Consider the following 20712-nt stretch of genomic DNA (forward strand, 5'->3'; position numbering starts at 1 on the left):
TTATTGAGTCTCCCAATATCTTGAATGCTACACATTACAGGGGGTCCTCATTTGGACCACTTTACTATTATTACTATTTTTTTTACTTTTCATAATGGGAACAAGAAAAAAAAGGATGGGAAATCATGTGGCAGTAACATCGCATTTACGTGGATCATATCGCCCACTGCTAGAATTCTACCACTGAACCACCAATGCTCGGAAAGGAGGGAGAACGTTTGGAATTAACACCGCATTTACGAGTATATTGCCCACTGCTAAACTTCGTCAACCTATAGATAAAGTGAACAAGTTTTATAGGCATTTGACGAATATAGACGGACTAATGAGTTTCTGAAAAGATTCGGCAGGGAACGGGGGTGGGTCGGTATGCAAAGGTTGGAGCTCCTTCTAGCAAATCAGGCTCGGCCTACAAGGCTCATTTTAAAGAATCCCACACACATGCAAACACACACCTCTTACTTAAAAGAACTCTGTTCCTGCATTTGCCCGGGAATCAGAGCCAGGCCTCCTGTGTGGCAGGCGAGAATGGATGATGGAAGAGACTTTTTAACTTTTACTCCTCCCATTTGGAGTGAGGGGGAGATGAAAATCTTATCGGCACCCTAGATTACCCTTTGTGAGTATAGTGGTTTACCACAGGGAGCGCACATGCTCAAGCGCGTGGGCACACAACTCGAGTTTCTCTTCATAGACGCATAAATCTTTCGCCTTTTACTAAAGATTTCCGTGGAGGGGAACCTTTCCGAGTGACCTGTATTTTTGGGTGCTCTGCTCACAGCAGAGCTGCACTGCAGTTTCAATAGCAGACTAAATCTGACCACACACCAATGTGCATTGGAGCAAAGCGTGCTTTCTCGTGGACCGTGTTTGCAGCCTTTGCGCTTCCTGTGTCGCAATTTCACATTTTTTTTCAGCCAGCATGGAAAGACAGCACTCTCATGACATGATGGGATCCAAACCTTGGGCTTCAGCCACTTTGGCCCTGTCAGTGACTCATGTACTTCCAGCATTCTTTTCTGCTCACAACAGAGCTGTATTGGAGTGTCAAGAGTAAAACTGGCCACCAGCCAATGGGCGGTGGAACGAAGCGCGCCTCACCACGTTCTGTACTTGCGGACTTTGCGCTTTCTGCGTCGCAGCTCCAGATTTCTTTAGCCCGCATGGAAAGACAGCACTCTCTCGTACATGACGGGATACAAACAAAGATGGCTTCAGCTCCTTTTGCCCTATCAGTGACTTGTGCATTTCAAGCATTCTTTTCAGATGGCTAAAAGCTGGAGTCGGGCACTTGCGTTGGTGGTATAGTGGTGAGCATAGCTGCCTTCCAAGCAGTTGACCCGGGTTCGATTCCCGGCCAACGCGTTTATTTTGGCTCTGGCTGACGTTGAAGCAGAACTCCTTCTGTGACCTCTGTCAGCACCAAAATCTTTTGGATGAGTCGTTCAGCAGCAGCAAAGAGCTGGGTCTCCCCGTCGGGGAATCGAACCCCGGTCTTCCGCGTGACAGGCGGAGATACTGTCCACTATACTAACGAGGAGCCGTACCCAGTGTTCTTCGCCCCCAGCCGCCTTGACTTCACCGACATCAGCATAAGGAGCCACTACTCCATGAAAAAAAACAAATCAACCTGCCTTGATCTTATTGAGTCTCCCAATATCTTGAATGCTACACATTACAGGGGGTCCTCATTTGGACCACTTTACTATTATTACTATTTTTTTTACTTTTCATAATGGGAACATGAAAAAAAAGGATGGGAAATCATGTGGCAGTAACATCGCATTTACGTGGATCATATCGCCCACTGCTAGAATTCTACCACTGAACCACCAATGCTCGGAAAGGAGGGAGAACGTTTGGAATTAACACCGCATTTACGAGTATATTGCCCACTGCTAAACTTCGTCAACCTATAGATAAAGTGAACAAGTTTTATAGGCATTTGACGAATATAGACGGACTAATGAGTTTCTGAAAAGATTCGGCAGGGAACGGGGGTGGGTCGGTATGCAAAGGTTGGAGCTCCTTCAAGTAAATCAGGCTTCATTTTAAAGAACCTTACACACATGCAAGCACACACACAACTTAATTAAAAGGACTCCGTTCCTGCATTGGCCGGGAATCGGACCCGGGTCTCCCGCGTGGCAGGCGAGAATTCTACCACTGAACCACCAATGCTCGGCTGGGAGAACTTCGGCCTTCACATTGCCCTGGATTTAGTAATGGTGCGTAACTGTTACACGTCAAATCCAGGGAAAGGGGGGTTGGGTCAATATGCAAAGTTTGGAGCTCCTTCTAGCAAATCAGGCTCGGCCTTCAAGGCTCATTTTAAAGAATCCCACACACATGCAAACACACACCCCTTACTTAAAAGAACTCTGTTCCTGCATTTGCCCGGGAATCAGAGCCAGGCCTCCTGTGTGGCAGGCGAGAATGGATGATGGAAGAGACTTTTTAACTTTTACTCCTCCCATTTGGAGTGAGGGGGAGATGAAAATCTTATCGCCACCCTAGATTACCCTTTGTGAGTATAGTGGTTTACCACAGGGAGCGCACATGCTCAAGCGCGTGGGCACACAACTCGATTTTCTCTTCATAGACGCATAAATGTTTCGCCTTTTACTAAAGATTTCCGTGGAGGGGAACCTTTCCGTAGTGATGGGAAAATGAAGCTTTTCGAAGCACTAAAGCTTTCCCCTCAACTGTATTGTAAAAAGGTTCATTGCTCGAAGCTTTTCAACACGTTGCACACTAATGACATCTTGTGGCCAAAGGTGGAAAAAGTTGCCTTTGCGTCCCAGATCTCAAAGCGATTTTGGACAGTTTCATCAAATACATCAAGTGCAACGAAAACCGTCAGAAATTAAAAAATAATAAAAATGTCATTTTACTTGAATTAATCTGTAAATAAACTTTTTTATAAAATTCTAAAAGTATAAGCATGGTTTATGTAGGCATCTATGTTCAAAGTAAATTAACTGTTAAGTTGACTAATAATTATTATTAATTAGAAGTGCTAGTGAAGCAAGGATAACTACAAAATTGACATGCACAAAACTACACATGTACATATTTATTCGTATTATGATTTTATTCTTAACAAAAAGCGAATGACACTTGAAACCTGCGCAAGGAGTTTGCGTTATTTGAATCAGAATATGAAGCAGTCACGTGGTTGTGTGTGAAAACGAAGCATCGGACGTCACAGGTCATGTGGTTATGGCAAAACGAATCAAGCTCCGGTACAGTGCTTCAATGTGAGATGTTTCGTTTTTTTGATACAAGCTTCGAAGCTTCGGTGTCAAACGTTACATCACTACCTTTCCGAGTGACCTGTATTTTTGGGTGCTCTGCTCACAGCAGAGCTGCACTGCAGTTTCAATAGCAGACTAAATCTGACCACACACCAATGTGCATTGGAGCAAAGCGTGCTTTCTCGTGGACCGTGTTTGCAGCCTTTGCGCTTCCTGTGTCGCAACTTCACATTTTTTTTCAGCCAGCATGGAAAGACAGCACTCTCATGACATGATGGGATCCAAACCTTGGGCTTCAGCCACTTTGGCCCTGTCAGTGACTCATGTACTTCCAGCATTCTTTTCTGCTCACAACAGAGCTGTATTGGAGTGTCAAGAGTAAAACTGGCCACCAGCCAATGGGCGGTGGAACGAAGCGCGCCTCACCACGTTCTGTACTTGCGGACTTTGCGCTTTCTGCGTCGCAGCTCCAGATTTCTTTAGCCCGCATGGAAAGACAGCACTCTCTCGTACATGACGGGATACAAACAAAGATGGCTTAAGCTCCTTTTGCCCTATCAGTGACTTGTGCATTTCAAGCATTCTTTTCAGATGGCTAAAAGCTGGAATCGGGCACTTGCGTTGGTGGTATAGTGGTGAGCATAGCTGCCTTCCAAGCAGTTGACCCGGGTTCGATTCCCGGCCAACGCATTTGTTTTGGCTCTGGTTGACGTTGAAGCAGAACTCCTTCTGTGACCTCTGTCAGCACCAAAATCTTTTGGATGAGTCGTTCAGCAGCAGCAAAGAGCTGGGTCTCCCCGTCGGGGAATCGAACCCCGGTCTTCCGCGTGACAGGCGGAGATACTGTCCACTATACTAACGAGGAGCTGTACCCACTGTTCCTCGCCCCCAGCCGACTTGACTTCACCGACATCAGCATAAGGAGCCACTACTCCATGAAAAAAAAAAATCAACCTGCCTTGATCTTATTGAGTCTCCCAATATCTTGAATGCTACACATTACAGGGGGTCCTCATTTGGACCACTTTACTATTATTACTATTTTTTTTACTTTTCATAATGGGAACATGAAAAAAAGGGATGGGAAATCATGTGGCAGTAACATCGCATTTACGTGGATCATATCGCCCACTGCTAGAATTCTACCACTGAACCACCAACGCTCGGAAAGCAGGGAGAACGTTTGGAATTAACACCGCATTTACGAGTATATTGCCCACTGCTAAACTTCGTCAACCTATAGATAAAGTGAACAAGTTTTATAGGCATTTGACGAATATAGACGGACTAATGAGTTTCTGAAAAGATTCGGCAGGGAACGGGGGTTGGTCGGTATGCAAAGGTTGGAGCTCCTTCAAGTAAATCAGGCTTCATTTTAAAGAACCTTACACACATGCAAGCACACACACAACTTAATTAAAAGGACTCCGTTCCTGCATTGGCCGGGAATCGGACCCGGGTCTCCCGCGTGGCAGGCGAGAATTCTACCACTGAACCACCAATGCTCGGCTGGGAGAACTTCGGCCTTCACATTGCCCTGGATTTAGTAATGGTGCGTAACTGTTACACGTCAAATCCAGGGAAAGGGGGGTTGGGTCAATATGCAAAGTTTGGAGCTCCTTCTAGCAAATCAGGCTCGGCCTTCAAGGCTCATTTTAAAGAATCCCACACACATGCAAACACACACCCCTTACTTAAAAGAACTCTGTTCCTGCATTTGCCCGGGAATCAGAGCCAGGCCTCCTGTGTGGCAGGCGAGAATGGATGATGGAAGAGACTTTTTAACTTTTACTCCTCCCATTTGGAGTGAGGGGGAGATGAAAATCTTATCGCCACCCTAGATTACCCTTTGTGAGTATAGTGGTTTACCACAGGGAGCGCACATGCTCAAGCGCGTGGGCACACAACTCGATTTTCTCTTCATAGACGCATAAATGTTTCGCCTTTTACTAAAGATTTCCGTGGAGGGGAACCTTTCCGTAGTGATGGGAAAATGAAGCTTTTCGAAGCACTAAAGCTTTCCCCTCAACTGTATTGTAAAAAGGTTCATTGCTCGAAGCTTTTCAACACGTTGCACACTAATGACATCTTGTGGCCAAAGGTGGAAAAAGTTGCCTTTGCGTCCCAGATCTCAAAGCGATTTTGGACAGTTTCATCAAATACATCAAGTGCAACGAAAACCGTCAGAAATTAAAAAATAATAAAAATGTCATTTTACTTGAATTAATCTGTAAATAAACTTTTTTATAAAATTCTAAAAGTATAAGCATGGTTTATGTAGGCATCTATGTTCAAAGTAAATTAACTGTTAAGTTGACTAATAATTATTATTAATTAGAAGTGCTAGTGAAGCAAGGATAACTACAAAATTGACATGCACAAAACTACACATGTACATATTTATTCGTATTATGATTTTATTCTTAACAAAAAGCGAATGACACTTGAAACCTGCGCAAGGAGTTTGCGTTATTTGAATCAGAATATGAAGCAGTCACGTGGTTGTGTGTGAAAACGAAGCATCGGACGTCACAGGTCATGTGGTTATGGCAAAACGAATCAAGCTCCGGTACAGTGCTTCAATGTGAGATGTTTCGTTTTTTTGATACAAGCTTCGAAGCTTCGGTGTCAAACGTTACATCACTACCTTTCCGAGTGACCTGTATTTTTGGGTGCTCTGCTCACAGCAGAGCTGCACTGCAGTTTCAATAGCAGACTAAATCTGACCACACACCAATGTGCATTGGAGCAAAGCGTGCTTTCTCGTGGACCGTGTTTGCAGCCTTTGCGCTTCCTGTGTCGCAACTTCACATTTTTTTTCAGCCAGCATGGAAAGACAGCACTCTCATGACATGATGGGATCCAAACCTTGGGCTTCAGCCACTTTGGCCCTGTCAGTGACTCATGTACTTCCAGCATTCTTTTCTGCTCACAACAGAGCTGTATTGGAGTGTCAAGAGTAAAACTGGCCACCAGCCAATGGGCGGTGGAACGAAGCGCGCCTCACCACGTTCTGTACTTGCGGACTTTGCGCTTTCTGCGTCGCAGCTCCAGATTTCTTTAGCCCGCATGGAAAGACAGCACTCTCTCGTACATGACGGGATACAAACAAAGATGGCTTAAGCTCCTTTTGCCCTATCAGTGACTTGTGCATTTCAAGCATTCTTTTCAGATGGCTAAAAGCTGGAATCGGGCACTTGCGTTGGTGGTATAGTGGTGAGCATAGCTGCCTTCCAAGCAGTTGACCCGGGTTCGATTCCCGACCAACGCATTTGTTTTGGCTCTGGCTGACGTTGAAGCAGAACTCCTTCTGTGACCTCTGTCAGCACCAAAATCTTTTGGATGAGTCATTCAGCAGCAGCAAAGAGCTGGGTCTCCCCGTCGGGGAATCGAACCCCGGTCTTCCGCGTGACAGGCGGAGATACTGTCCACTATACTAACGAGGAGCTGTACCCACTGTTCCTCGCCCCCAGCCGACTTGACTTCACCGACATCAGCATAAGGAGCCACTACTCCATGAAAAAAAAAAATCAACCTGCCTTGATCTTATTGAGTCTCCCAATATCTTGAATGCTACACATTACAGGGGGTCCTCATTTGGACCACTTTACTATTATTACTATTTTTTTTACTTTTCATAATGGGAACATGAAAAAAAGGGATGGGAAATCATGTGGCAGTAACATCGCATTTACGTGGATCATATCGCCCACTGCTAGAATTCTACCACTGAACCACCAACGCTCGGAAAGCAGGGAGAACGTTTGGAATTAACACCGCATTTACGAGTATATTGCCCACTGCTAAACTTCGTCAACCTATAGATAAAGTGAACAAGTTTTATAGGCATTTGACGAATATAGACGGACTAATGAGTTTCTGAAAAGATTCGGCAGGGAACGGGGGTTGGTCGGTATGCAAAGGTTGGAGCTCCTTCAAGTAAATCAGGCTTCATTTTAAAGAACCTTACACACATGCAAGCACACACACAACTTAATTAAAAGGACTCCGTTCCTGCATTGGCCGGGAATCGGACCCGGGTCTCCCGCGTGGCAGGCGAGAATTCTACCACTGAACCACCAATGCTCGGCTGGGAGAACTTCGGCCTTCACATTGCCCTGGATTTAGTAATGGTGCGTAACTGTTACACGTCAAATCCAGGGAAAGGGGGGTTGGGTCAATATGCAAAGTTTGGAGCTCCTTCTAGCAAATCAGGCTTGGCCTTCAAGGCTCATTTTAAAGAATCCCACACACATGCAAACACACACCCCTTACTTAAAAGAACTCTGTTCCTGCATTTGCCCGGGAATCAGAGCCAGGCCTCCTGTGTGGCAGGCGAGAATGGATGATGGAAGAGACTTTTTAACTTTTACTCCTCCCATTTGGAGTGAGGGGGAGATGAAAATCTTATCGGCACCCTAGATTACCCTTTGTGAGTATAGTGGTTTACCACAGGGAGCGCACATGCTCAAGCGCGTGGGCACACAACTCGAGTTTCTCTTCATAGACGCATAAATCTTTCGCCTTTTACTAAAGATTTCCGTGGAGGGGAACCTTTCCGAGTGACCTGTATTTTTGGGTGCTCTGCTCACAGCAGAGCTGCACTGCAGTTTCAATAGCAGACTAAATCTGACCACACACCAATGTGCATTGGAGCAAAGCGTGCTTTCTCGTGGACCGTGTTTGCAGCCTTTGCGCTTCCTGTGTCGCAACTTCACATTTTTTTTCAGCCAGCATGGAAAGACAGCACTCTCATGACATGATGGGATCCAAACCTTGGGCTTCAGCCACTTTGGCCCTGTCAGTGACTCATGTACTTCCAGCATTCTTTTCTGCTCACAACAGAGCTGTATTGGAGTGTCAAGAGTAAAACTGGCCACCAGCCAATGGGCGGTGGAACGAAGCGCGCCTCACCACGTTCTGTACTTGCGGACTTTGCGCTTTCTGCGTCGCAGCTCCAGATTTCTTTAGCCCGCATGGAAAGACAGCACTCTCTCGTACATGACGGGATACAAACAAAGATGGCTTCAGCTCCTTTTGCCCTATCAGTGACTTGTGCATTTCAAGCATTCTTTTCAGATGGCTAAAAGCTGGAGTCGGGCACTTGCGTTGGTGGTATAGTGGTGAGCATAGCTGCCTTCCAAGCAGTTGACCCGGGTTCGATTACCGACCAACGCATTTGTTTTGTCTCTGGCTGACGTTGAAGCAGAACTCCTTCTGTGACCTCTGTCAGCACCAAAATCTTTTGGATGAGTCGTTCAGCAGCAGCAAAGAGCTGGGTCTCCCCGTCGGGGAATCGAACAACGGTCTTCCGCGTGACAGGCGGAGATACTGTCCACTATACTAACGAGGAGCCGTACCCAGTGTTCTTCGCCCCCAGCCGCCTTGACTTCACCGACATCAGCATAAGGAGCCACTACTCCATGAAAAAAAACAAATCAACCTGCCTTGATCTTATTGAGTCTCCCAATATCTTGAATGCTACACATTACAGGGGGTCCTCATTTGGACCACTTTACTATTATTACTATTTTTTTTACTTTTCATAATGGGAACATGAAAAAAAAGGATGGGAAATCATGTGGCAGTAACATCGCATTTACGTGGATCATATCGCCCACTGCTAGAATTCTACCACTGAACCACCAATGCTCGGAAAGGAGGGAGAACGTTTGGAATTAACACCGCATTTACGAGTATATTGCCCACTGCTAAACTTCGTCAACCTATAGATAAAGTGAACAAGTTTTATAGGCATTTGACGAATATAGACGGACTAATGAGTTTCTGAAAAGATTCGGCAGGGAACGGGGGTGGGTCGGTATGCAAAGGTTGGAGCTCCTTCAAGTAAATCAGGCTTCATTTTAAAGAACCTTACACACATGCAAGCACACACACAACTTAATTAAAAGGACTCCATTCCTGCATTGGCCGGGAATCGGACCCGTGTCTCCCGCGTGGCAGGCGAGAATTCTACCACTGAACCACCAATGCTCGGCTGGGAGAGCTTCGGCCTTCACATTGCCCTGGATTTAGTAATGGTGCGTAACTGTTACACGTCAAATCCAGGGAAAGGGGGGTTGGGTCAATATGCAAAGTTTGGAGCTCCTTCTAGCAAATCAGGCTCGGCCTTCAAGGCTCATTTTAAAGAATCCCACACACATGCAAACACACACCCCTTACTTAAAAGAACTCTGTTCCTGCATTTGCCCGGGAATCAGAGCCAGGCCTCCTGTGTGGCAGGCGAGAATGGATGATGGAAGAGACTTTTTAACTTTTACTCCTCCCATTTGGAGTGAGGGGGAGATGAAAATCTTATCGGCACCCTAGATTACCCTTTGTGAGTATAGTGGTTTACCACAGGGAGCGCACATGCTCAAGCGCGTGGGCACACAACTCGAGTTTCTCTTCATAGACGCATAAATCTTTCGCCTTTTACTAAAGATTTCCGTGGAGGGGAACCTTTCCGTAGTGATGGGAAAATGAAGCTTTTCGAAGCACTAAAGCTTTCCCCTCAACTGTATTGTAAAAAGGTTCATTACTCGAAGCTTTTCAACACGTTGCGCACTAATGACATCTTGTGGCCAAAGGTGGAAAAAGTTGCCTTTGCGTCCCAGATCTCAAAGCGATTTTGGACAGTTTCATCAAATACATCAAGTGCAACGAAAACCGTCAGAAATTAAAAAATAATAAAAATGTCATTTTACTTGAATTAATCTGTAAATAAACTTTTTTATAAAATTCTAAAAGTATAAGCATGGTTTATGTAGGCATCTATGTTCAAAGTAAATTAACTGTTAAGTTGACTAATAATTATTATTAATTAGAAGTGCTAGTGAAGCAAGGATAACTACAAAATTGACATGCACAAAACTACACATGTACATATTTATTCGTATTATGATTTTATTCTTAACAAAAAGCGAATGACACTTGAAACCTGCGCAAGGAGTTTGCGTTATTTGAATCAGAATATGAAGCAGTCACGTGGTTGTGTGTGAAAACGAAGCATCGGACGTCACAGTTCATGTGGTTATGGCAAAACGAATCAAGCTCCGGTACAGTGCTTCACTGTGAGATGTTTCGTTTTTTTGATACAAGCTTCGAAGCTTCGGTGTCAAACGTTACATCACTACCTTTCCGAGTGACCTGTATTTTTGGGTGCTCTGCTCACAGCAGAGCTGCACTGCAGTTTCAATAGCAGACTAAATCTGACCACACACCAATGTGCATTGGAGCAAAGCGTGCTTTCTCGTGGACCGTGTTTGCAGCCTTTGCGCTTCCTGTGTCGCAACTTCACATTTTTTTTCAGCCAGCATGGAAAGACAGCACTCTCATGACATGATGGGATCCAAACCTTGGGCTTCAGCCACTTTGGCCCTGTCAGTGACTCATGTACTTCCAGCATTCTTTTCTGCTCACAACAGAGCTGTATTGGAGTGTCAAGAGTAAAACTGGCCACCAGCCAATGGGCGGTGGAACGAAGCGCGCCTCACCACGTTCTGTACTTGCGGACTTTGCGCTTTCTGCGTCGCAGCTCCAGATTTCTTTAGCCCGCATGGAAAGACAGCACTCTCTCGTACATGACGGGATACAAACAAAGATGGCTTCAGCTCCTTTTGCCCTATCAGTGACTTGTGCATTTCAAGCATTCTTTTCAGATGGCTAAAAGCTGGAGTTGGGCACTTGCGTTGGTGGTATAGTGGTGAGCATAGCTGCCTTCCAAGCAGTTGACCCGGGTTCGATTCCCGACCAACGCATTTGTTTTGGCTCTGGCTGACGTTGAAGCAGAACTCCTTCTGTGACCTCTGTCAGCACCAAAATCTTTTGGATGAGTCGTTCAGCAGCAGCAAAGAGCTGGGTCTCCCCGTCGGGGAATCGAACCCCGGTCTTCCGCGTGACAGGCGGAGATACTGTCCACTATACTAACGAGGAGCCGTACCCAGTGCTCTTCGCCCCCAGCCGCCTTGACTTCACCGACATCAGCATAAGGAGCCACTACTCCATGAAAAAAAACAAATCAACCTGCCTTGATCTTATTGAGTCTCCCAATATCTTGAATGCTACACATTACAGGGGGTCCTCATTTGGACCACTTTACTATTATTACTATTTTTTTTACTTTTCATAATGGGAACATGAAAAAAAAGGATGGGAAATCATTTGGCAGTAACATCGCATTTACGTGGATCATATCGCCCACTGCTAGAATTCTACCACTGAACCACCAATGCTCGGAAAGGAGGGAGAACGTTTGGAATTAACACCGCATTTACGAGTATATTGCCCACTGCTAAACTTCGTCAACCTATAGATAAAGTGAACAAGTTTTATAGGCATTTGACGAATATAGACGGACTAATGAGTTTCTGAAAAGTTTCGGCAGGGAACGGGGGTGGGTCGGTATGCAAAGGTTGGAGCTCCTTCAAGTAAATCAGGCTTCATTTTAAAGAACCTTACACACATGCAAGCACACACACAACTTAATTAAAAGGACTCCGTTCCTGCATTGGCCGGGAATCGGACCCGGGTCTCCCGCGTGGCAGGCGAGAATTCTACCACTGAACCACCAATGCTCGGCTGGGAGAGCTTCGGCCTTCACATTGCCCTGGATTTAGTAATGGTGCGTAACTGTTACACGTCAAATCCAGGGAAAGGGGGTTGGGTCAATATGCAAAGTTTGGAGCTCCTTCTAGCAAATCAGGCTCGGCCTACAAGGCTCATTTTAAAGAATCCCACACACATGCAAACACACACCTCTTACTTAAAAGAACTCTGTTCCTGCATTTGCCCGGGAATCAGAGCCAGGCCTCCTGTGTGGCAGGCGAGAATGGATGATGGAAGAGACTTTTTAACTTTTACTCCTCCCATTTGGAGTGAGGGGGAGATGAAAATCTTATCGGCACCCTAGATTACCCTTTGTGAGTATAGTGGTTTACCACAGGGAGCGCACATGCTCAAGCGCGTGGGCACACAACTCGAGTTTCTCTTCATAGACGCATAAATCTTTCGCCTTTTACTAAAGATTTCCGTGGAGGGGAACCTTTCCGAGTGACCTGTATTTTTGGGTGCTCTGCTCACAGCAGAGCTGCACTGCAGTTTCAATAGCAGACTAAATCTGACCACACACCAATGTGCATTGGAGCAAAGCGTGCTTTCTCGTGTACCGTGTTTGCAGCCTTTGCGCTTCCTGTGTCGCAACTTCACATTTTTTTTCAGCCAGCATGGAAAGACAGCACTCTCATGACATGATGGGATCCAAACCTTGGGCTTCAGCCACTTTGGCCCTGTCAGTGACTCATGTACTTCCAGCATTCTTTTCTGCTCACAACAGAGCTGTATTGGAGTGTCAAGAGTAAAACTGGCCACCAGCCAATGGGCGGTGGAACGAAGCGCGCCTCACCACGTTCTGTACTTGCGGACTTTGCGCTTTCTGCGTCGCAGCTCCAGATTTCTTTAGCCCGCATGGAAAGACAGCACTCTCTCGTACATGACGGGATACAAACAAAGATGGCTTCAGCTCCTTTTGCCCTATCAGTGACTTGTGCATTTCAAGCATTCTTTTCAGATGGCTAAAAGCTGGAGTCGGGCACTTGCGTTGGTGGTATAGTGGTGAGCATAGCTGCCTTCCAAGCAGTTGACCCGGGTTCGATTCCCGACCAACGCATTTGTTTTGTCTCTGGCTGACGTTGAAGCAGAACTCCTTCTGTGACCTCTGTCAGCACCAAAATCTTTTGGATGAGTCGTTCAGCAGCAGCAAAGAGCTGGGTCTCCCCGTCGGGGAATCGAACAACGGTCTTCCGCGTGACAGGCGGAGATACTGTCCACTATACTAACGAGGAGCCGTACCCAGTGTTCTTCGCCCCCAGCCGCCTTGACTTCACCGACATCAGCATAAGGAGCCACTACTCCATGAAAAAAAACAAATCAACCTGCCTTGATCTTATTGAGTCTCCCAATATCTTGAATGCTACACATTACAGGGGGTCCTCATTTGGACCACTTTACTATTATTACTATTTTTTTTACTTTTCATAATGGGAACATGAAAAAAAAGGATGGGAAATCATGTGGCAGTAACATCGCATTTACGTGGATCATATCGCCCACTGCTAGAATTCTACCACTGAACCACCAATGCTCGGAAAGGAGGGAGAACGTTTGGAATTAACACCGCATTTACGAGTATATTGCCCACTGCTAAACTTCGTCAACCTATAGATAAAGTGAACAAGTTTTATAGGCATTTGACGAATATAGACGGACTAATGAGTTTCTGAAAAGATTCGGCAGGGAACGGGGGTGGGTCGGTATGCAAAGGTTGGAGCTCCTTCAAGTAAATCAGGCTTCATTTTAAAGAACCTTACACACATGCAAGCACACACACAACTTAATTAAAAGGACTCCGTTCCTGCATTGGCCGGGAATCGGACCCGTGTCTCCCGCGTGGCAGGCGAGAATTCTACCACTGAACCACCAATGCTCGGCTGGGAGAGCTTCGGCCTTCACATTGCCCTGGATTTAGTAATGGTGCGTAACTGTTACACGTCAAATCCAGGGAAAGGGGGGTTGGGTCAATATGCAAAGTTTGGAGCTCCTTCTAGCAAATCAGGCTCGGCCTTCAAGGCTCATTTTAAAGAATCCCACACACATGCAAACACACACCCCTTACTTAAAAGAACTCTGTTCCTGCATTTGCCCGGGAATCAGAGCCAGGCCTCCTGTGTGGCAGGCGAGAATGGATGATGGAAGAGACTTTTTAACTTTTACTCCTCCCATTTGGAGTGAGGGGGAGATGAAAATCTTATCGGCACCCTAGATTACCCTTTGTGAGTATAGTGGTTTACCACAGGGAGCGCACATGCTCAAGCGCGTGGGCACACAACTCGAGTTTCTCTTCATAGACGCATAAATCTTTCGCCTTTTACTAAAGATTTCCGTGGAGGGGAACCTTTCCGAGTGACCTGTATTTTTGGGTGCTCTGCTCACAGCAGAGCTGCACTGCAGTTTCAATAGCAGACTAAATCTGACCACACACCAATGTGCATTGGAGCAAAGCGTGCTTTCTCGTGTACCGTGTTTGCAGCCTTTGCGCTTCCTGTGTCGCAACTTCACATTTTTTTTCAGCCAGCATGGAAAGACAGCACTCTCATGACATGATGGGATCCAAACCTTGGGCTTCAGCCACTTTGGCCCTGTCAGTGACTCATGTACTTCCAGCATTCTTTTCTGCTCACAACAGAGCTGTATTGGAGTGTCAAGAGTAAAACTGGCCACCAGCCAATGGGCGGTGGAACGAAGCGCGCCTCACCACGTTCTGTACTTGCGGACTTTGCGCTTTCTGCGTCGCAGCTCCAGATTTCTTTAGCCCGCATGGAAAGACAGCACTCTCTCGTACATGACGGGATACAAACAAAGATGGCTTCAGCTCCTTTTGCCCTATCAGTGACTTGTGCATTTCAAGCATTCTTTTCAGATGGCTAAAAGCTAGAGTCGGGCACTTGCGTTGGTGGTATAGTGGTGAGCATAGCTGCCTTCCAAGCAGTTGACCCGGGTTCGATTCCCGACCAACGCATTTGTTTTGGCTCTGGCTGACGTTGAAGCAGAACTCCTTCTGTGACCTCTGTCAGCACCAAAATCTTTTGGATGAGTCGTTCAGCAGCAGCAAAGAGCTGGGTCTCCCCGTCGGGGAATCGAACAACGGTCTTCCGCGTGACAGGCGGAGATACTGTCCACTATACTAACGAGGAGCCGTACCCAGTGTTCTTCGCCCCCAGCCGCCTTGACTTCACCGACATCAGCATAAGGAGCCACTACTCCATGAAAAAAAAACAAATCAACCTGCCTTGATCTTATTGAGTCTCCCAATATCTTGAATGCTACACATTACAGGGGGTCCTCATTTGGACCACTTTACTATTATTACTATTTTTTTTACTTTTCATAATGGGAACATGAAAAAAAAGGATGGGAAATCATGTGGCAGTAACATCGCATTTACGTGGATCATATCGCCCACTGCTAGAATTCTACCACTGAACCACCAATGCTCGGAAAGGAGGGAGAACGTTTGGAATTAACACCGCATTTACGAGTATATTGCCCACTGCTAAACTTCGTCAACCTATAGATAAAGTGAACAAGTTTTATAGGCATTTGACGAATATAGACGGACTAATGAGTTTCTGAAAAGATTCGGCAGGGAACGGGGGTGGGTCGGTATGCAAAGGTTGGAGCTCCTTCAAGTAAATCAGGCTTCATTTTAAAGAACCTTACACACATGCAAGCACACACACAACTTAATTAAAAGGACTCCGTTCCTGCATTGGCCGGGAATCGGACCCGTGTCTCCCGCGTGGCAGGCGAGAATTCTACCACTGAACCACCAATGCTCGGCTGGGGGAGCTTCGGCCTTCACATTGCCCTGGATTTAGTAATGGTGCGTAACTGTTACACGTCAAATCCAGGGAAAGGGGGGTTGGGTCAATATGCAAAGTTTGGAGCTCCTTCTAGCAAATCAGGCTCGGCCTTCAAGGCTCATTTTAAAGAATCCCACACACATGCAAACACACACCCCTTACTTAAAAGAACTCTGTTCCTGCATTTGCCCGGGAATCAGAGCCAGGCCTCCTGTGTGGCAGGCGAGAATGGATGATGGAAGAGACTTTTTAACTTTTACTCCTCCCATTTGGAGTGAGGGGGAGATGAAAATCTTATCGGCACCCTAGATTACCCTTTGTGAGTATAGTGGTTTACCACAGGGAGCGCACATGCTCAAGCGCGTGGGCACACAACTCGAGTTTCTCTTCATAGACGCATAAATCTTTCGCCTTTTACTAAAGATTTCCGTGGAGGGGAACCTTTCCGTAGTGATGGGAAAATGAAGCTTTTCGAAGCACTAAAGCTTTCCCCTCAACTGTATTGTAAAAAGGTTCATTACTCGAAGCTTTTCAACACGTTGCACACTAATGACATCTTGTGGCCAAAGGTGGAAAAAGTTGCCTTTGCGTCCCAGATCTCAAAGCGATTTTGGACAGTTTCATCAAATACATCAAGTGCAACGAAAACCGTCAGAAATTAAAAAATAATAAAAATGTCATTTTACTTGAATTAATCTGTAAATAAACTTTTTTATAAAATTCTAAAAGTATAAGCATGGTTTATGTAGGCATCTATGTTCAAAGTAAATTAACTGTTAAGTTGACTAATAATTATTATTAATTAGAAGTGCTAGTGAAGCAAGGATAACTACAAAATTGACATGCACAAAACTACACATGTACATATTTATTCGTATTATGATTTTATTCTTAACAAAAAGCGAATGACACTTGAAACCTGCGCAAGGAGTTTGCGTTATTTGAATCAGAATATGAAGCAGTCACGTGGTTGTGTGTGAAAACGAAGCATCGGACGTCACAGGTCATGTGGTTATGGCAAAACGAATCAAGCTCCGGTACAGTGCTTCACTGTGAGATGTTTCGTTTTTTTGATACAAGCTTCGAAGCTTCGGTGTCAAACGTTACATCACTACCTTTCCGAGTGACCTGTATTTTTGGGTGCTCTGCTCACAGCAGAGCTGCACTGCAGTTTCAATAGCAGACTAAATCTGACCACACACCAATGTGCATTGGAGCAAAGCGTGCTTTCTCGTGGACCGTGTTTGCAGCCTTTGCGCTTCCTGTGTCGCAACTTCACATTTTTTTTCAGCCAGCATGGAAAGACAGCACTCTCATGACATGATGGGATCCAAACCTTGGGCTTCAGCCACTTTGGCCCTGTCAGTGACTCATGTACTTCCAGCATTCTTTTCTGCTCACAACAGAGCTGTATTGGAGTGTCAAGAGTAAAACTGGCCACCAGCCAATGGGCGGTGGAACGAAGCGCGCCTCACCACGTTCTGTACTTGCGGACTTTGCGCTTTCTGCGTCGCAGCTCCAGATTTCTTTAGCCCGCATGGAAAGACAGCACTCTCTCGTACATGACAGGATACAAACAAAGATGGCTTCAGCTCCTTTTGCCCTATCAGTGACTTGTGCATTTCAAGCATTCTTTTCAGATGGCTAAAAGCTGGAGTCGGGCACTTGCGTTGGTGGTATAGTGGTGAGCATAGCTGCCTTCCAAGCAGTTGACCCGGGTTCGATTCCCGGCCAACGCATTTGTTTTGGCTCTGGCTGACGTTGAAGCAGAACTCCTTCTGTGACCTCTGTCAGCACCAAAATCTTTTGGATGAGTCGTTCAGCAGCAGCAAAGAGCTGGGTCTCCCCGTCGGGGAATCGAACCCCGGTCTTCCGCGTGACAGGCGGAGATACTGTCCACTATACTAACGAGGAGCCGTACCCAGTGTTCTTCGCCCCCAGCCGCCTTGACTTCACCGACATCAGCATAAGGAGCCACTACTCCATGAAAAAAAACAAATCAACCTGCCTTGATCTTATTGAGTCTCCCAATATCTTGAATGCTACACATTACAGGGGGTCCTCATTTGGACCACTTTACTATTATTACTATTTTTTTTACTTTTCATAATGGGAACATGAAAAAAAAGGATGGGAAATCATGTGGCAGTAACATCGCATTTACGTGGATCATATCGCCCACTGCTAGAATTCTACCACTGAACCACCAATGCTCGGAAAGGAGGGAGAACGTTTGGAATTAACACCGCATTTACGAGTATATTGCCCACTGCTAAACTTCGTCAACCTATAGATAAAGTGAACAAGTTTTATAGGCATTTGACGAATATAGACGGACTAATGAGTTTCTGAAAAGATTCGGCAGGGAACGGGGGTGGGTCGGTATGCAAAGGTTGGAGCTCCTTCAAGTAAATCAGGCTTCATTTTAAAGAACCTTACACACATGCAAGCACACACACAACTTAATTAAAAGGACTCCGTTCCTGCATTGGCCGGGAATCGGACCCGGGTCTCCCGCGTGGCAGGCGAGAATTCTACCACTGAACCACCAATGCTCGGCTGGGAGAACTTCGGCCTTCACATTGCCCTGGATTTAGTAATGGTGCGTAACTGTTACACGTCAAATCCAGGGAAAGGGGGGTTGGGTCAATATGCAAAGTTTGGAGCTCCTTCTAGCAAATCAGGCTCGGCCTTCAAGGCTCATTTTAAAGAATCCCACACACATGCAAACACACACCCCTTACTTAAAAGAACTCTGTTCCTGCATTTGCCCGGGAATCAGAGCCAGGCCTCCTGTGTGGCAGGCGAGAATGGATGATGGAAGAGACTTTTTAACTTTTACTCCTCCCATTTGGAGTGAGGGGGAGATGAAAATCTTATCGCCACCCTAGATTACCCTTTGTGAGTATAGTGGTTTACCACAGGGAGCGCACATGCTCAAGCGCGTGGGCACACAACTCGATTTTCTCTTCATAGACGCATAAATGTTTCGCCTTTTACTAAAGATTTCCGTGGAGGGGAACCTTTCCGTAGTGATGGGAAAATGAAGCTTTTTGAAGCACTAAAGCTTTCCCCTCAACTGTATTGTAAAAAGGTTCATTACTCGAAGCTTTTCAACACGTTGCACACTAATGACATCTTGTGGCCAAAGGTGGAAAAAGTTGCCTTTGCGTCCCAGATCTCAAAGCGATTTTGGACAGTTTCATCAAATACATCAAGTGCAACGAAAACCGTCAGAAATTAAAAAATAATAAAAATGTCATTTTACTTGAATTAATCTGTAAATAAACTTTTTTATAAAATTCTAAAAGTATAAGCATGGTTTATGTAGGCATCTATGTTCAAAGTAAATTAACTGTTAAGTTGACTAATAATTATTATTAATTAGAAGTGCTAGTGAAGCAAGGATAACTACAAAATTGACATGCACAAAACTACACATGTACATATTTATTCGTATTATGATTTTATTCTTAACAAAAAGCGAATGACACTTGAAACCTGCGCAAGGAGTTTGCGTTATTTGAATCAGAATATGAAGCAGTCACGTGGTTGTGTGTGAAAACGAAGCATCGGACGTCACAGGTCATGTGGTTATGGCAAAACGAATCAAGCTCCGGTACAGTGCTTCAATGTGAGATGTTTCGTTTTTTTGATACAAGCTTCGAAGCTTCGGTGTCAAACGTTACATCACTACCTTTCCGAGTGACCTGTATTTTTGGGTGCTCTGCTCACAGCAGAGCTGCACTGCAGTTTCAATAGCAGACTAAATCTGACCACACACCAATGTGCATTGGAGCAAAGCGTGCTTTCTCGTGGACCGTGTTTGCAGCCTTTGCGCTTCCTGTGTCGCAACTTCACATTTTTTTTCAGCCAGCATGGAAAGACAGCACTCTCATGACATGATGGGATCCAAACCTTGGGCTTCAGCCACTTTGGCCCTGTCAGTGACTCATGTACTTCCAGCATTCTTTTCTGCTCACAACAGAGCTGTATTGGAGTGTCAAGAGTAAAACTGGCCACCAGCCAATGGGCGGTGGAACGAAGCGCGCCTCACCACGTTCTGTACTTGCGGACTTTGCGCTTTCTGCGTCGCAGCTCCAGATTTCTTTAGCCCGCATGGAAAGACAGCACTCTCTCGTACATGACGGGATACAAACAAAGATGGCTTAAGCTCCTTTTGCCCTATCAGTGACTTGTGCATTTCAAGCATTCTTTTCAGATGGCTAAAAGCTGGAATCGGGCACTTGCGTTGGTGGTATAGTGGTGAGCATAGCTGCCTTCCAAGCAGTTGACCCGGGTTCGATTCCCGGCCAACGCATTTGTTTTGGCTCTGGTTGACGTTGAAGCAGAACTCCTTCTGTGACCTCTGTCAGCACCAAAATCTTTTGGATGAGTCGTTCAGCAGCAGCGAAGAGCTGGGTCTCCCCGTCGGGGAATCGAACCCCGGTCTTCCGCGTGACAGGCGGAGATACTGTCCACTATACTAACGAGGAGCTGTACCCCCTGTTCCTCGCCCCCAGCCGACTTGACTTCACCGACATCAGCATAAGGAGCCACTACTCCATGAAAAAAAAAAATCAACCTGCCTTGATCTTATTGAGTCTCCCAATATCTTGAATGCTACACATTACAGGGGGTCCTCATTTGGACCACTTTACTATTATTACTATTTTTTTTACTTTTCATAATGGGAACATGAAAAAAAGGGATGGGAAATCATGTGGCAGTAACATCGCAGTTACGTGGATCATATCGCCCAGTGCTAGAATTCTACCACTGAACCACCAATGCTCGGAAAGCAGGGAGAACGTTTGGAATTAACACCGCATTTACGAGTATATTGCCCACTGCTAAACTTCGTCAACCTATAGATAAAGTGAACAAGTTTTATAGGCATTTGACGAATATAGACGGACTAATGAGTTTCTGAAAAGATTCGGCAGGGAACGGGGGTTGGTCGGTATGCAAAGGTTGGAGCTCCTTCAAGTAAATCAGGCTTCATTTTAAAGAACCTTACACACATGCAAGCACAC

The 20712-nt window shown here is 45.7% G+C and overlaps 23 non-coding genes across 23 annotated transcripts; 12 read left to right on the forward strand and 11 right to left on the reverse strand.

The window, feature by feature from the left end:
* The first annotated feature begins 672 nt into the window (after positions 1–672).
* LOC141288432 (U5 spliceosomal RNA) lies at positions 673–788 on the forward strand. Its single transcript, XR_012339681.1, has one exon. It is a non-coding gene; the product is annotated as a U5 spliceosomal RNA (small nuclear RNA).
* Positions 789–1468: 680 nt separating this feature from the next.
* On the reverse strand, positions 1469–1540 carry trnad-guc (transfer RNA aspartic acid (anticodon GUC)). The gene has a single exon. It is a non-coding gene; the product is annotated as a tRNA-Asp (tRNA).
* A 570-nt stretch (positions 1541–2110) lies between these two features.
* On the reverse strand, positions 2111–2181 carry trnag-gcc (transfer RNA glycine (anticodon GCC)). The gene has a single exon. It is a non-coding gene; the product is annotated as a tRNA-Gly (tRNA).
* Positions 2182–2580: 399 nt separating this feature from the next.
* On the forward strand, positions 2581–2695 carry LOC141291516 (U5 spliceosomal RNA). The gene has a single exon (XR_012340344.1). It is a non-coding gene; the product is annotated as a U5 spliceosomal RNA (small nuclear RNA).
* Positions 2696–3875: 1180 nt separating this feature from the next.
* trnag-ucc (transfer RNA glycine (anticodon UCC)) lies at positions 3876–3947 on the forward strand. Its single transcript has one exon. It is a non-coding gene; the product is annotated as a tRNA-Gly (tRNA).
* A 103-nt stretch (positions 3948–4050) lies between these two features.
* Positions 4051–4122, reverse strand: trnad-guc (transfer RNA aspartic acid (anticodon GUC)). Its single transcript has one exon. It is a non-coding gene; the product is annotated as a tRNA-Asp (tRNA).
* Positions 4123–4691: 569 nt separating this feature from the next.
* On the reverse strand, positions 4692–4762 carry trnag-gcc (transfer RNA glycine (anticodon GCC)). Its single transcript has one exon. It is a non-coding gene; the product is annotated as a tRNA-Gly (tRNA).
* Positions 4763–5161: 399 nt separating this feature from the next.
* LOC141291523 (U5 spliceosomal RNA) lies at positions 5162–5276 on the forward strand. Its single transcript, XR_012340345.1, has one exon. It is a non-coding gene; the product is annotated as a U5 spliceosomal RNA (small nuclear RNA).
* Positions 5277–6631: 1355 nt separating this feature from the next.
* Positions 6632–6703, reverse strand: trnad-guc (transfer RNA aspartic acid (anticodon GUC)). The gene has a single exon. It is a non-coding gene; the product is annotated as a tRNA-Asp (tRNA).
* A 569-nt stretch (positions 6704–7272) lies between these two features.
* Positions 7273–7343, reverse strand: trnag-gcc (transfer RNA glycine (anticodon GCC)). The gene has a single exon. It is a non-coding gene; the product is annotated as a tRNA-Gly (tRNA).
* Positions 7344–7742: 399 nt separating this feature from the next.
* Positions 7743–7858, forward strand: LOC141288439 (U5 spliceosomal RNA). Its single transcript, XR_012339682.1, has one exon. It is a non-coding gene; the product is annotated as a U5 spliceosomal RNA (small nuclear RNA).
* Positions 7859–9650: 1792 nt separating this feature from the next.
* On the forward strand, positions 9651–9765 carry LOC141291372 (U5 spliceosomal RNA). The gene has a single exon (XR_012340325.1). It is a non-coding gene; the product is annotated as a U5 spliceosomal RNA (small nuclear RNA).
* A 1355-nt stretch (positions 9766–11120) lies between these two features.
* Positions 11121–11192, reverse strand: trnad-guc (transfer RNA aspartic acid (anticodon GUC)). Its single transcript has one exon. It is a non-coding gene; the product is annotated as a tRNA-Asp (tRNA).
* Positions 11193–11762: 570 nt separating this feature from the next.
* On the reverse strand, positions 11763–11833 carry trnag-gcc (transfer RNA glycine (anticodon GCC)). Its single transcript has one exon. It is a non-coding gene; the product is annotated as a tRNA-Gly (tRNA).
* Positions 11834–12231: 398 nt separating this feature from the next.
* Positions 12232–12347, forward strand: LOC141288444 (U5 spliceosomal RNA). Its single transcript, XR_012339683.1, has one exon. It is a non-coding gene; the product is annotated as a U5 spliceosomal RNA (small nuclear RNA).
* A 1792-nt stretch (positions 12348–14139) lies between these two features.
* Positions 14140–14255, forward strand: LOC141288449 (U5 spliceosomal RNA). The gene has a single exon (XR_012339684.1). It is a non-coding gene; the product is annotated as a U5 spliceosomal RNA (small nuclear RNA).
* A 1793-nt stretch (positions 14256–16048) lies between these two features.
* Positions 16049–16163, forward strand: LOC141291378 (U5 spliceosomal RNA). The gene has a single exon (XR_012340327.1). It is a non-coding gene; the product is annotated as a U5 spliceosomal RNA (small nuclear RNA).
* Positions 16164–17343: 1180 nt separating this feature from the next.
* Positions 17344–17415, forward strand: trnag-ucc (transfer RNA glycine (anticodon UCC)). Its single transcript has one exon. It is a non-coding gene; the product is annotated as a tRNA-Gly (tRNA).
* A 103-nt stretch (positions 17416–17518) lies between these two features.
* On the reverse strand, positions 17519–17590 carry trnad-guc (transfer RNA aspartic acid (anticodon GUC)). The gene has a single exon. It is a non-coding gene; the product is annotated as a tRNA-Asp (tRNA).
* Positions 17591–18160: 570 nt separating this feature from the next.
* Positions 18161–18231, reverse strand: trnag-gcc (transfer RNA glycine (anticodon GCC)). Its single transcript has one exon. It is a non-coding gene; the product is annotated as a tRNA-Gly (tRNA).
* A 399-nt stretch (positions 18232–18630) lies between these two features.
* LOC141291459 (U5 spliceosomal RNA) lies at positions 18631–18745 on the forward strand. The gene has a single exon (XR_012340336.1). It is a non-coding gene; the product is annotated as a U5 spliceosomal RNA (small nuclear RNA).
* Positions 18746–19925: 1180 nt separating this feature from the next.
* On the forward strand, positions 19926–19997 carry trnag-ucc (transfer RNA glycine (anticodon UCC)). The gene has a single exon. It is a non-coding gene; the product is annotated as a tRNA-Gly (tRNA).
* Positions 19998–20100: 103 nt separating this feature from the next.
* trnad-guc (transfer RNA aspartic acid (anticodon GUC)) lies at positions 20101–20172 on the reverse strand. Its single transcript has one exon. It is a non-coding gene; the product is annotated as a tRNA-Asp (tRNA).
* Between the last annotated feature and the right edge of the window lie 540 nt (positions 20173–20712).

This window comes from Garra rufa, chromosome 1, assembly GCF_049309525.1.
Source record: "Garra rufa chromosome 1, GarRuf1.0, whole genome shotgun sequence".
Lineage (NCBI taxonomy): Eukaryota > Metazoa > Chordata > Actinopteri > Cypriniformes > Cyprinidae > Garra > Garra rufa.